The sequence below is a fragment of the Primulina eburnea genome, chromosome 8 (assembly GCF_022965805.1).
Source record: "Primulina eburnea isolate SZY01 chromosome 8, ASM2296580v1, whole genome shotgun sequence".
NCBI classification, from domain to species: Eukaryota; Viridiplantae; Streptophyta; class Magnoliopsida; order Lamiales; family Gesneriaceae; genus Primulina; species Primulina eburnea.
The window spans coordinates 16,843,356-16,859,427 of NC_133108.1; positions in this window are offsets into that span (position 1 = coordinate 16,843,356).

Here is a 16,072-nt window from a genome sequence, read left to right on the forward strand (position 1 = left end):
AGGAAAATAAAAATTTAACACCTCTACCCTCTAACTCCTCTGCTAGGTGATACCTTAGCAGGAAAATAAAAATTCAACGTCACCACCATCTAACTCCTCTGCTAGGTGATACCTTAGCAGGAAAATAAAAATTTTCTTCTACACGCTGCTGCTTTACTAGGCGATGTCTTAGTAGGAAAATAAAATTTTTCTTCTACACGCTATCCCTCTACTAGATGATGCCTTAGTAGGAAAATAAAATTCTTATCACCCTCATAATATAACAACATTCACATTCATTAACTAAAACGAAGAACTTGATTTTATTGAATTCCAACGTATTACATAGAAAAATTCAGAAAACAAAATACATCAACGATGGAATCAAGCATAATACTTCCTAAGGTCAACGCCTTTCCTTGCGCGTTCTCCAAGTAATAGGCTCTAGAGCTCAGCTTCTCGATAACTTTGAAGGGGCTTTCTGTGGGGACCCGGGCTCTAACTCTTTTCTTTGGGATTAAATGGATCGTTATTATAAAAAGTGGGTCAAATTTTTCGTTTTACAACATTAAATCTAATGTATATAAACAAGCGTACATTCTTTATTTAAATTACAAACATAAGGTACAACATGTCTTGTTCCAACCATTATTAACAACTAGTAAGTAAATACAGTACATGTCAAAAGTACAACTACTAGTTCTTCTGTTAAGCCCGAGATTACCACGCTATGTCCATCTCTCATCCTCTGCGTGACCCAGATCCTGCCCCACCTGTTGGTATGCACACATACAGACATAACAACAGTCGGAAACTCCGGTGAGAACAAATCCCAGTATAAACATGTATACATGCATATAATCAATCTAAACATGAAACATGCTATCATGAATGACAATCATATAAACATGCAATGCAATGCGAATCAACCCATGTCTGGACTCGACTCGACTAGAAATCTAGGGATCCCGGTGTGAATAAGACGTCAATGGCTGTCACCTACCCTCCCAATCGGGGTGACTGTACGTCTTATTCCTAGATTTCGGTCAGAACTGTATCAACATCTGCAATAAGAGTAATGGCTACTCCTAAGCTGAGATACACCGAACATCTAGATAGTTAACAATGACTGTCAACGACTCTCCTATCTTAAATGCAATGAATATCAATCTGTAAACAAAGCATGCTTATATTCATATCTGAATATCACAATGATCATGTATATGTAAATGCAATGCTAAAATCAAAGCATAATCATGTTACAAGATTTGAATATAATTCTATAAACAATTCATAACATGATACCATATATACAATAATTCTAGTATGTGGTTTTGGTTTGGGAACTCAAATAATATCTTATTTGAGTTATGGCTTCCCAAAAAAACATAGCTTATACCTTTCTTGTTGAACAGTCGGTGTCAAAGTCTCGAGATCAGTATGTCAACTCTGTCAGGTTTAGTCTGAAATGACAATGTGTAGATATATTCTATCAATGTACCACTCAACAAATCTTGTACAATTCGATTATCGGTCTCGGTATAAATTGACGGCATAACGACGTATTTCTTCAATACCGATAATTCAACAACACTAAACTCAATATCAACAATTCCTAATCTCCTCAAAATACAAAGTCTCACACTGAAATATCCCATCTCAACTCAATAAACATGCTGGAAATCGAAACTATAGCATATGACATCCGTTCTATGATCCGTTTGCGATTCTACAATATCTATTATCTCAAGAACATAATATATAGTTCAATTCATCATTTACCCAACACCTAAATATCAAAACATGCTGGAATTAAATGAAACTTACATTACTTTGAAGCTAGTAGCACAAGGATTACAAATCTAAGCTCGGTTTAAAAATCGGTTGACAAAATCTTGCACAACCACCATTTAAAAGCATGAAGGAACTTGTATTGCTCTGGAGCTCTCGGTCAAGTGCTGGAGTGAAAAGGAATGAATTGAAGACACATTATATATACTTTGCATGTCTAAGAACACATGGCTCATCCTTGTGTGTACACGGCTCTCGCTCGGGCGGTCAAAAGTTGCCGCCCGGGCGAGTAATTCTCGACCCTCGCCCATTCCAGCAGCCTCGCTCGGGCGGTCAAAAACATCCGCCCGGGCGAGTGACTCCCGGCCCTCTTCTCCGAGGCACTCTCGCTCGGGCGGTCAAAAATGTCCGCCCGGGCGAGTCACTTTCGCCCAACAGTTTACATATTTAAATTTTAAATCTCAAAATGATCTGGTTGCATTCATATCTACTCAACATCGATAATCTCAAACTAACGTGTTATAAAATCTTGGGCATTACATTTCTCCCCCTCTAAGACATAAGTTCATCCTCGAACTTGATATAAATCAATTAGAGTATTTAAAACAGCATTACCATCTAAAACCGAATAAATACTCACATCATATAAATAACTCGGGGTGTTTCTGTCTCATGTCTCTCTCTGTTTCCCAAGTCGCTTCCTCGATGCCATGACGACTCCACTGAACTTTCACAAGTGGAATAGTCTTCGTTCTGAGTTGCTTATCTTTCCGATCAAGAATCTGTATCGGTTGTTCAACGTAGCTCAAGGTTTGATCAAGCTCAGCTTCGTCAGGACGAATGATATGAGAAACATCAGGCATGTATTTACGCAACATTGATACATGAAAGACGTCATGTATCCCAAATAGAGAAGGAGGAAGAGCCAGTCGATATGCTCGATCGCCAATCTTCTCTAGAATCTCGTAAGGACCGACGTATCTAGGAGACAACTTTCCACGCTTGCCAAATCTGACAACGCCTCTGAAGGGGGAAATTTTCAAGAACACTCTATCTCCTTGTTCAAATACCAACGGTCTACGTCTGATATTGGCGTATTTGGCTTGCCTATCCTGTGCTGTCTTCATTCTTTTCTGAATAACTTTCACCTTCTCAGTCATGTCACGAATCATGTCTGGCCAAAGTTCTGGCACTTCTGAAATATCATCCCAGTATAGCGGAGATCTGCACTTCTTGCCATATAAGGCTTCAAACGGTGCCATCTCAATGCTCGTCTGATAGCTGTTATTATAAGAGAATTCACAAAGAGGTAGGGAATCTTGCCAACGAGTACCAAAATCTAGTACTACGGCTCTCAACATATCGTCTAATGTCTGGATAGTCCGCTCTGACTGTCCGTCTGTCTGAGGATGATAAGCAGTACTCAGGTGTAAAGTCGTACCTAAGGCCTGCTGTAAACTGTGCCAGAAGTGTGAAGTAAATCGTGGATCACGATCTGATACGATAGACTTCGGCACTCCATGCAATCTGATTACCTCTCGAACATAAATCTCCGCCATATGATCATGTCGATACGTCATTCTGTACGGAATGAAACAAGCTGATTTGGTTAGTCTGTCGATAACGACCCAAATCGCATCACACCCTCGGGAAGATCGGGGTAACTTCGTCACAAAATCCATGGAAATATGGTCCCATTTTCATTCAGGAATAGACAAACTCTGAAGTAACCCTCCGGGCTTCTTCCTCTCGGCCTTCACCTGTTGGCAGTTCAAGCATTTAGACACATACTCTGCGATGTCTGACTTCATCTGCTTCCACCAGAACTGGGTTTTCAGATCATTGTACATCTTCCTGCCACCAGGATGGATGCTGAACCGACTACAGTGTGCTTCGGACATAATCTGATGCTTCAAATCTGAAACATCTGGCACAACAAGACGGTTATTGACGTACAAAATATGCTCACGCACCTGATATTCTGATAAATGTCCTGCTCTGACCATCTGGATCGATCTTTGCACATTCTGATCGGTTCGTTGAGCTTCTTTGATCCTCCGGATCAGGTCTGGCTCAGCTTGAATAGTAGCGAGTCGTAGTGGCTTCTTATCTGTATCAAATTCTAATCCAGAGAAACAGCAATTTTCAACGAGTTTTGTAACACCTATCGTCGATAAGGATAGGGAACAAACCTTTCGACTCAAAGCATCTGCCGCTGCATTCGACTTTCCTGGATAATATTTGATCTCACAATCAAAATCTTTTAACAGATCAAGCCATCTACGCTGTCTCATGTTCAACTTCGACTGAGAGAACAAGTACTTTAGGCTTTTATGGTCCGAATAGATCTCAAATTTCTCGCCATAAAGATAATGACGCCAGATCTTTAGTGCAAATACGATAGCCGCCAATTCAAGATCATGAATAGGGTATCGAGTCTCGTGAGTCTTCAATTGTCTTGAGGCATATGCGACCACATGACCTCGCTGCATAAGAACACATCCCAAACCTCTGTGAGAGGCATCACAATATACAACGAAATCACCCGTACCTGAAGGAATCATCAAGACAGGTGCACTGGTCAGCCTCTTCTTCAATTCTAGAAAGCTAGACTCACACTCCTCAGACCATAGGAATGGCGCATTCTTCTGTGTCAATTGTGTGATTGGCTTGGCAATACGGGAGAAATCTTGGATGAATCGTCTATAGTATCCTGCTAGACCCATGAAACTGCGTATTTCTGGCACAGAAGTCGGTCTCGGCCAACTGATCACAGCTTCCACTTTACTCGGATCTACAGAAATACCATCTCCAGATATGATATGTCCCAAAAAGACAACTCGATTCAACCAAAATTCACACTTTGACAATTTGGCATACAGTCTCTCATTTCTCAGTGTCTGTAACACAATTCTGAGATGTTCTGCATGCTCATTCCTGTTCTGAGAATACACCAGAATGTCATCGATAAAGACAATAACAAAATCATCCAAATACCTCTGAAAGATTTGATTCATCAAGCCCATAAATACCGTCGGAGCATTTGTTAAACCAAAAGGCATGACAATAAATTCGTAATGTCCATACCTGGTTCGAAATGCTGTTTTCGGTATGTCTACATCTCAAACTCGAAGCTGATGATATCCGGATCGCAAATCAATCTTAGAATAAACAGAGGATCCCTGCAACTGATCAAATAAATCATCGATCCTAGGCAATGGATATTTATTCTTTATCGTCGCCTTATTCAGTTGCCTGTAATCGATACACAACCGCATCGATCCATCTTTCTTTCGCACGAATAGCACCGGAGCGCCCCAAGGAGATACACTAGGTCTGATATATCCCTTGGCTAGAAGATCTTCCAACTGTGCCTTTAATTCTTTCAACTCTATCGGTGCCATCCTATACGGAGCTCTCGAAATAGGAGTGGTACCTGGAATCAAATCAATACTAAAATCTACCTCTCGCACCGGAGGTAACCCTGGATTCTCCTCTGGAAACACATCGGCAAATTCCCGTACTACTGGCAAATCTGCCAATGTCGGGCTAGATTTTTGTACATCTACAGCATACACAAGGAACCCATCTGCTCCTTTCTGTAACAGCTTATTCATAGACAAAGCCGAAATCAAGGGAATCCGAGATCTGGAACCCTTTCCGTAGAATTTCCACTCGTCTGTCATTTCTGGTCTGAATCTGACAATCTTGTGGAAACAATCCACGGTGGCTCTGTACTTTGTTAACATGTCAATTCCAACAATACAATCAAAATCATCTAACCCGAGTACTATGCAATCTAGATCAATTTCATGACCCTCAAACCGTAAGATGCAATGTCTAACCGTGGTCACAGCTATCAAACCACTTCCCAACGGAGAAGTAATAGACACGACATCTAACAAAGATTCAACAGGCAGAGAATGCAATAATGCAAATCGTTCTGATATGAATGTATGTGATGCGCCCGTATCTATCAATATATAAGCAGGATAACCGCAAAGAGAACAGTTACCTGCAATAACATCATCTAGGGCATCTTGTGCTTGCTCTTCTGTCAATGCAAACACCTGAGCCTATTGTCTCTGAGGCTGACTCCCTGTCTGGCCACCTCTGGCTCGAGGCTGGGTCTGAGTAGCTGGTGGCTGAAATGAGTGAACAGATGAAGCTTGCCTCTCCGGCTGAGTCACTGAGGCAGACGACCCTGCAGCCTGAAATCTTGATGCTCCACTTCTCTGAGGACAGACCTTAGCATAATGCCCCGGTTGCTTGCATATGTTACACCTGCCCACTACACCTTGACACTGTTCTGTGGCATGCTTACCTCCACAAGTACTGCAATATCCACTTGCCACCTCTAGACTCTGGCCAAAACCTCTCTGTCTTGACCCGCTGGAGCTCGAAGAACTGCTCCCTGCTCTCTTAAACTGTTTGCCCTTCACTTTCAACTGATCTTTGCGTCCACTACTGCTACCACCACTTTCGAATCGAGGAGGATGTTGTGCTGGAGGTAGTGGCGGTCTCGGACTCGGAGCCACATACGGAACACTCCGTTGTCTCAGCAACCCTGCTTCTGCTCCTTTGGCACGATTCAATGCTTCAGCGAAATTATTGGGTCTCCCAGTATTAACCAATGTAAAGACATCAGGATTTAAGCCGTTTATAAACTGATCTGCCACGGCCTCATCACTACCTGAAACGTGAGGTGCAAAGCGAAGCAAGGAAGAAAATTTAGCAACGTACTCTTCAATGTTCAATTGCCCTTGTCTCAGGTTGGCAAATTCAGCGCCTTTATCTTTACGGTAGGACACAGGAAAGAATCGCTGATAAAACTCCGTCTTGAATGCTTTCCATGTAATCTCGGTGCCACGCTATTCTAGTGCTCTCCTTATATTCACCCACCAATACTTAGCCACGTCTTGCAGTTGATGGCCAATGAGTTTCACTCGCTTCTCGTCACTATATTCCAGAGACTCGAATAACATTTCGATATCCTCCAACCAGCTTTCACATTCGATTGCATTTTCTGTACCCTTGAGGGTCGGTGGTCGGAATGACTGGAATCGCTTTAATAGAGTCTCCATGGGCGTAGCAGTGACATCCATCGTATCCCCGGATGTGCTACCCTGTTCTGGTGCTGGTGGTCGTACTGGCACAACTGCTCTTCTAGGAGGCATGTATCTAATAATCCAACTGATTAGAATACAAGATATACAACTGTCTCAGCCCTCCTCTAGTCAGTTACCTCTGATCTAGAATCGGTTTTGATTCAGTCTTAACCAATACATGCTGTAATCAATCAAATAACAAACAACATGTAATAAGGAAAGCAATAAACATGCTAGCACATCATAGAGCAAGGAAGAAGACTCGATCTACCCCGCTCATTCTATCCTATCTTAGTCTACAGAACCTACGGCTCTGATACCACCTGTTGTGGGGACCCGGGCTCTAACTCTTTTCTTTGGGATTAAATGGATCGTTATTATAAAAAGTGGGTCAAATTTTTCGTTTTACAACATTAAATCTAATGTATATAAACAAGCGTACATTCTTTATTTAAATTACAAACATAAGGTACAACATGTCTTGTTCCAACCATTATTAACAACTAGTAAGTAAATACAGTACATGTCAAAAGTACAACTATTAGTTCTTCTGCTAAGCCCGAGATCACCACGCTATGTCCATCTCTCATCCTCTGCGTGACCCAGATCCTGCCCCACCTGTTGTTATGCACACATACAGACATAACAACAGCCGGAAACTCCGGTGAGAACAAATCCCAGTATAAACATGTATACATGCATATAATCAATCTAAACATGAAACATGCTATCATGAATGACAATCATATAAACATGCAATGCAATGCGAATCAACCCATGTCTGGACTCGACTCGACTAGAACTCTAGGGATCCCGGTGTGAATAAGACGTCAATGGCTGTGGGGACCCGGGCTCTAATTCTTTTTCTTGGGATTAAATGGATCGTTATTCTAAAATGTGGGTCAAATTTTTCGCTTTTACATTTAAATCAAATGTAATTAAACAAGCATAAGTTCTTTATTAAATTTACAACATACAAACACAATACATGTCTTATTCTGTATGTCGTCAACTAACCAGTATTAAAAGACAGTACATAATAAAAGACAACTACTGGTCCATCTGCTACGCCCGTGATCTCCACGCTAACACGATCATCTCTGTCTCGACCCAGATCCTGCCCCACCTGTTGTTATGCACACATACAGACATAACAACAGCCGGAAAACCGGTGAGAACAAATCCCAGTATAAACATGTAACATGCATATAAACAATCTAAACATGAAACATGCTGATATGAATGTCATTCATATAAAATCATGCAATGTGAATCTAATCATGTCTAGACTCGACTCGACTAGAACTCTAGGGATCCCGTTGTGAATAAGACGTCACTGGCTGTCACCTACCCTACCAATCGAGGTGCTGTACGTCTTATTCCTAGACTTCGGCCTGATCTGTATCCACGTCTACAAAGGGGCGGTGATCTTCCCCTAAACTGAGATATCGCCGAACATCTAGTAGTCTGCCTGATCTCCAGACTGCCCTATCTTAATGCATGAGTACAAAATCTGTAAACAAGCATAATGCAATGCTACACGATCTGTAAACAAAGCATAGCAAGATCTGCATACAAGTTCTATAACAATCATAATCATATCAAGGTATGAACAATAAAACAAGTATGTGATTTTGGTTGGGAAACTCAAATGTGATCTCATTTGAGTCGTAATTCCCCAAACAAAACATGTACTATACCTTTCGTCGTAGAATCGCTGTCACGGTCGCCAATACGAATCTGAAATGGAAATGTGAATACGCACTCTATCAATTTCTAATCTAAATCAACACATAACCAAGTCACTACGTGATCTTGATACAATTTGACGGCATAACGACGTAATTCTCGATACCGGTCAATCCAAATCTTAACAGATATCAACATTATCTCATCCTCAATCATTCTAATTCATAACCCAATATAATATCCATCCAAAACACAATAAATCCTATCCCAACAATTCATAAATCATACTGAAATTCATAGGAAATGCATATGATATCCTTTCTTTGATCCGTTTACAAATATATCATGCTCAATATGCCAAGAACACAATATAACTATCATATTCTCATTTCCCTAATATCTGAATTTCAAAACTTACTGAAATCAAATAAAACTTACATCACTTTGTAGATAATGAAGAGAGGAGTTCAAAACCGAAGTTGGATTTGAATTTGGATGATTAAATCTTATGAAATCACAATTCAACCGTATGAAGAAAATGGAAGCTTTCCTCTGCAACTTTCAATTAATTCTGATGGAATGAAAGAAAAATCGTGCCAAGATATATATACATTGCATGCCTCAATACACATGGCAAATCCTTTGTATTACACGTCTCGCGCATATGCGCGGCATTACTCGCGCATATGCGCCGAACCTACTGTCTCGGCAAATTTAGCACTCGCGCATATGCGCCACTAAACTCGCGCATATGCGCCAATGGTTCTGGACGCTCCGCGCATATGCGCCACTACTCTCGCGCATATGCGCCAAAGCTGCTGTACATGTCGCGCATATGCGCCACTCTTTCCGCGCATATGCGCCAATGCTACTGGAATTCTCATGCATATGCGCGCATTCCTTCGCGCATATGCGCCATAGCTTCGGCCTTACTTATTCTTTTGACTATCTTTCACATCTTTATTATACATTTCCCTTTCTTTTCTAGTCCAATGTAATACATCTACAATCATCTTAATTATCAACAAATCCATCTGATTATGATAACTAAATCTTCGAGCCTTACATTTCTCCCCCACTAAGAAATGATTTCGTCCTCGAAATTGTAGATGATCAATTAAAGTACAACAAGATGCAATACAAACAAAAGTAAACAATTACATACATCAGGTAAATAACTCGGGATGTTTCTGCCTCATGCTTGCCTCTGTCTCCCAAGTCGCTTCCTCAATGCCATGACGACTCCACTGAACTTTTACAAGTGGAATATTCTTCGTTCTGAGCTTCTTTTCTTTCCGATCAAGAATCTGTATCGGTTGTTCCACATAGCTCAATGTCTGATCAAGTTCAGCTTCGTCAGGTTGAATGACATGAGAAACATCTGGCATATATTTACGCAACATCGATACATGAAAGACATCATGTATCCCAGATAGAGAAGGAGGAAGTGCAAGTCGATAAGCTCGATCGCCAATCTTTTCAAGAATCTCGTAAGGACTAATGTATCGAGGAGATAGTTTCCCGCGTTTGCCAAATCGAACAACGCCTCTAAATGGAGAAATCTTTAAGAATACTCTATCTTCCGCCTCAAATACTAACGGTCTACGTCTGATATTGGCATACTTTGCTTGTCGATCTTGTGCTGTCTTCATCCTCTTCTGAATGAGTTTCACCTTCTCTGTCATGTCACGAATCATATCTGGCCCAAGTTCTGGTACCTCTGAAACGTCATCCCAGTATAGCGGAGATCTGCACTTCTTGCCATACAAAGCTTCAAACGGTGCCATCTCGATACTCGTCTGATAGCTATTATTGTAAGAGAATTCGCAAAAAGGTAGAGAATCTTGCCAACCAATGCCAAAATCTAGCACGACGGCTCTCAACATATCCTCTAATGTCTGGATAGTCCGCTCTGACTGTCCGTCTGTCTGAGGATGGTAAGCAGTACTCAGGTGTAATGTCGTACCTAAGGCCTGCTGTAAACTGTGCCAGAAGTGTGAAGTGAATCGTGGATCACGATCTGATACGATAGACTTCGGCACTCCATGTAATCTGACTACCTCTCGAATATATATCTCCGCCATCTGATCTTGTCTATACGTCATTCTGTATGGGATAAAACAAGCTGATTTGGTCAATCTGTCAATAATGACCCAAATCGCATCGCAGCCTTTAGATGATCGTGGTAACTTCGTCACAAAATCCATGGAAATGTGATCCCATTTCCATTCTGGAATGGCTAAACTCTGAAGTAATCCACCAGGCTTCTTCCTCTCAGCTTTCACCTGTTGGCAGTTCAAACACTTAGACACAAATTTGGCAATGTCTGACTTCATTTGTTTCCACCAGAACTGTGTCTTCAAGTCATTGTACATCTTCCTGCCACCCGGATGAATGCTGAACCGACTACAATGTGCCTCTGTCAGAATCTGCTGTTTCAAATCCGCAACATCTGGCACAACTAGACGGTTATTCACGTATAACACATGATCTCGTACCTGATATTCTGATACATGCCCTGATCTGACCATTTGGATTGATTTCTGCACATTCTGATCGGTTCTTTGTGCTTCCTTGATCCTCATAATCAAATTGGGCTCAACTTGGATCGTAAAAAGTCGTAGTGGCTTACTATTTGTATCAAATTCTAATCCAGATGTACAGCAATTTTCAACTAACTTGTTAACACCTATCGTCGATAAGGACAAAGAACATACCTTACGACTCAAGGCATCTGCTGCTGCATTTGACTTCCCTGGATAATATTTGATTTCACAGTCAAAATCTTTCAAAAGATCAAGCCATCTACGCTGCCTCATGTTCAGTTCTGATTGAGAAAATAGGTACTTTAGGCTCTTGTGATCAGAAAAGATCTCAAATTTTTCGCCGTAGAGATAATGACGCCAAATCTTTAATGCAAATACGATAGCCGCCAATTCCAGATCATGAATGGGGTATCGGATCTCGTGTGGCTTCAATTGTCTCGAGGCGTATGCGATCACATGGCCTCGCTGCATAAGAACACATCCCAAACCTCTATGAGAAGCATCACAATATACAACGAAATCACCCGTACCTGAAGGTATCGTCAGTACTGCAGCACTGGTCAGCCTTTTCTTCAACTCGAGAAAGCTAGACTCGCACTCCTCTGACCAAACAAATGGTGCATTCTTTTGCGTCAATTGAGTTATTGGCTTTGCAATGCTGGAGATGTAATGCCCGGGAATTTAATCCTGTTAATCTGTAATTATTGATTTATAATTTGATATGATTACGAAAGGATTAATCGGGACACGAAATACAAGTACGTGTGAAAAGTGTGTGTTTATGTGCGAAGGATTCAAAACGAGTCAGAACTGATTTTGAAGATTAAAACAGTTCAGAAGTTTGATCAGACTGTTCAGAACTTGATTTGATAGTTAGAACAGTGTGTCAGAGCCGATTACCAGGTAGGTAATATTTTATGTTATATGATTAGCTGATTTGTTTGTGTCAGATATTCGGATTTGAATGGCAGGTATTGTCAAATGCACACAATAGTAGAGTCAGTACTATTCTGGTAACAGGAAATGTGTGATAATTCGAATGGACAGTTTTGATATAAACAGATAAAATCAGTTATGTCAGAATTTGCATTGAAATGTCTAAATCGCTGACTGATGAAAACAGGAAGATAGAAACCAGGAGATTGGTTATATCGATTATTGATTTTTAAATAGAAATGGGAGTACATTTCTATAGATCTGGTGATGGAATTACCGAAATTTTGCCAACATTGTACCAGTAGGTGGTTATGATTGAACGATTGTTCAAATCTGCCTATGTCATATGGTACAGGATGACGTATTGATATGACCAGACGACTGAGAGATATGTCAGAAACGGAGGTCAGATTGTAGTGAATGCCAAAGTTGATTGTATCAGACTGTGATATTCGTTTGATTTTGTATTTTTGGCTGAGGGTATAGCTTGATTGTTAGCTATAATTTATAGATTGACAGATAGTCGGAGTGAACTATCCTGATACTGGAGGATATCCAGGAAATGTAGTGCTTGATTTTAGCACTAGTTGACAGGATTGATTGTCATTTATGAATTATTGTACAATAATAGCTATTAGATGATTATCGAAATAGCTTTAGTTGAAGTATTGTACAGTGAGAACTGTGAATTTCCTTCGTATGGAAACGATATTGCAGTGTTACCTGAGATCAGATTTGATAAATCAGAAGACATAAATTAATAAGCCAACGTCGGACGATGACTGTTGGTATTTGAAGCCGAAGATGGAGTATGTCTTTGCAGGGATTAACAGATAATGAGATTGATTGTGTTGAGTTATCGATTGGTATATACGGATGTTGTATAGCCATTGTTCTGAGATTGATTGTATCACGAGTGATTTCGTTGATACGAAGTTATTGTAGTTATGTATATCTCCTTCTTGTATCCGATTTGGGATCTGATATGATTACCATGATATATGAGTTGTGATTGCTTGTGATTTCGGGGACGAAATCATATCTTAGGGGGGGAGAAATGTAATGCCCGGGAATTTAATCCTGTTAATCTGTAATTATTGATTTATAATTTGATATGATTACGAAAGGATTAATCGGGACACGAAATACAAGTACGTGTGAAAAGTGTGTGTTTATGTGCGAAGGATTCACGCACATGCGCGAGCCAAGGCGCGCACTTGCGCGGACCAGGCAGTAGGCTTCGCGCATATGCGCGGCGTGACTGCGCGCATATGCGCGAAGGAGGCAGTAGGGTGCCTCGAGATGAAATTTCCCTCGCGCACATGCGCCGATTGATGCGCGCATATGCGCGAGGCGATGGAAGCAGCACGCGCTGAGACACTAGTCTCGCTCATATGCGCGAAGACATGCGCGCATATGCGCGAGAAGATTTGGGCGAATTGTAAGGATGACACGTATGGAACTTTGCATGCAATATATATATATACAATCGGTTCCTCAGAAGCAAGAAAGGAAAGAAAAAGAATTGGAGAGGAAACGTTGTTCTTGATTTTAGAATTCAATCGTGCGATCAATCCGTTCGTCTGAATTATAATCCGACTTTAGTACCGAGTTCCTACCAACATAGGCTACGACTGGACGTAAGTTTTGCTACGTTTTGACATGTTTTGAAATTAAAATATTGTCAGAATTGAATAGGATTCATATATGATGTTCTTGTCATGATAGACATCATAGAATCGAGGTCAGATTAAAGAACGGACTGGTTATGTAATTGTTATGATTTTCGGAGTCGATGTGACTAAGAATTCATATCAGATATGTATTGTTATTGAGATTATGACTGGTATCGATATTGATTATGAGTTCTGGTATTATATCTGTGATGTTTGGACTGACGGAATTATTGAGACAGTATTGTTATGCCGTCGAAACATCAGTTGATTGAAATTGATCAGAGTCGGTATTGATTTAGATTGTATTGATATACCGTATGTCGATTGACATTGATCAGATTGTATTGTGATTTGATATTGATCAGAACAGGTATTGATATTATACCAATTCAACTGTTATTACCAGATTGAGAATGGACCGAGATAGAGTCGGGACTTCTTCTTCTTCGTCAGACCGAGAAAATAAAGGTATAAATTAATGTTGAGTTGGGATTGCACAACTCGAGTGAGGTTTGACTCGAGTTTCCCTAAATCACATACTTTACCTTATTGCATTGATATTTGCATTAAGTTGATTGATGTACTTGTTCTCTTGATATTAGATGACAGGTATTAGACGAGTTATCTTGTGACAGAAGTGCCGGATAGTGGTGGTATCGCCACGGCACATTGCACGATGTCTCAAGATAGGATATTAGCGATAGAGCTATAGTCCTTGACGGTTAGGTCAGGACACTGGATGTTTGGTTATATCGAGTAATGGAATCTATTACGGAATTCGATATAGGAACACCATATTTGGTTATATCGAGTAAAGGGTATTGGAATTCTTCTATTACGGAATTCGATATAGGAATACCAGGGCACTGGTTATATCGAGTAATAGAGATTATGGTTCCATCCTTTACGGAATTCGATATAGGAATACCACATCTGGAAACCGGGATCCCTAGACTAGGATTGAGTCTAGTCTAAAACGTGGAGTCACGAGCTTGAGTGACAGTTATATTGGTTGATATTGATTGATGTTGATTATGTTCCTGAATATGGGTTATGTCCTTTTATGTTCCGGATATTGGTACATATTTAGAATAGAAATTATTCTTGATACTGATCATGTTCCAGATGTTGGTCCATGTTTAGAATAGAAGTTATTCTTGAGATTGATTATGTTCCTGATATTGGTACATGTTTAGAATAGCAGTTATTCTTGAGATTGATTATGTTCCTGAGATTGGTACATGTTTAGAATAGGAATTATTCTTGATATTGATTTATGTTCCTGATATTGGTACATACTTAGAATAGGATTTATTCTAGATATTGAATTATGTTCCTGATTAGGGTACATGGTTAGAATATGATTTATGCTTGTCATTGATTTATATCATGATGTTGATATAGGATATGATTTTTGTTATATGCTTTTATATGATTTATATGATTGCATGTATACATGATTTATACTGGGATATTTATATCTCACCGGAGTTATCCGGCTGTTGTCTTGTTTGTATGTGTGCATGGCAACAGGTGGGCTAGGATCAGGGTCAAGAAGAGAACGAGGCTGGACTAGATAGCGTGGAGATCCGGACTTTGAAGCAACTTAGGGTTCAGCACTGACTTATAGTTGAACCTAGTCGGATTATTGTAGATCATACAATAATTGTATGTTATGTTTAATATGTAATTTGAATTTAATTACATTATGTTTCCGCTGTGTCATTTTAAAAAAAAAAAAAAAAAATTTAGACCCTGTTTATTATACTTGATTATTTATTCCTAAATACGATTAAGGAATGAATTAGCTTCCGGGTCCCCACAGGAGAAATCTTTGATAAATCTTCTGTAGTATCCGGCTAAGCCCATGAAACTGCGTATTTCTGGTACAGAAGTCGGTCTCGACCAACTGATCACAGCTTCCACTTTACTCGGATCTATAGAAATACCATCTCCAGAAATAATATGCCCCAAGAATACAACTCGATTCAACCAAAACTCACACTTTGACAATTTAGCATACAGCCTTTCATTCCTCAATGTCTGCAAGACAATTCTGAGATGCTCTGCATGCTCATTTCTGTTCTTGGAATATACCAAAATATCATCAATGAAGACAATCACAAATTCATCCAAATATTTCTGAAACACTTGGTTCATCAAGCCCATAAATACCGCAGGAGCATTGGTTAAACCAAAAGGCATGACAATAAATTCGTAATGTCCATACCTGGTTCGAAATGCTGTCTTCGGTATGTCTATATCTCGAACTCTGAGCTGATGATATCCAGAACGCAAATCAATCTTCGAATACACGGAGGATCCCTGCAACTGATCAAATAAATCA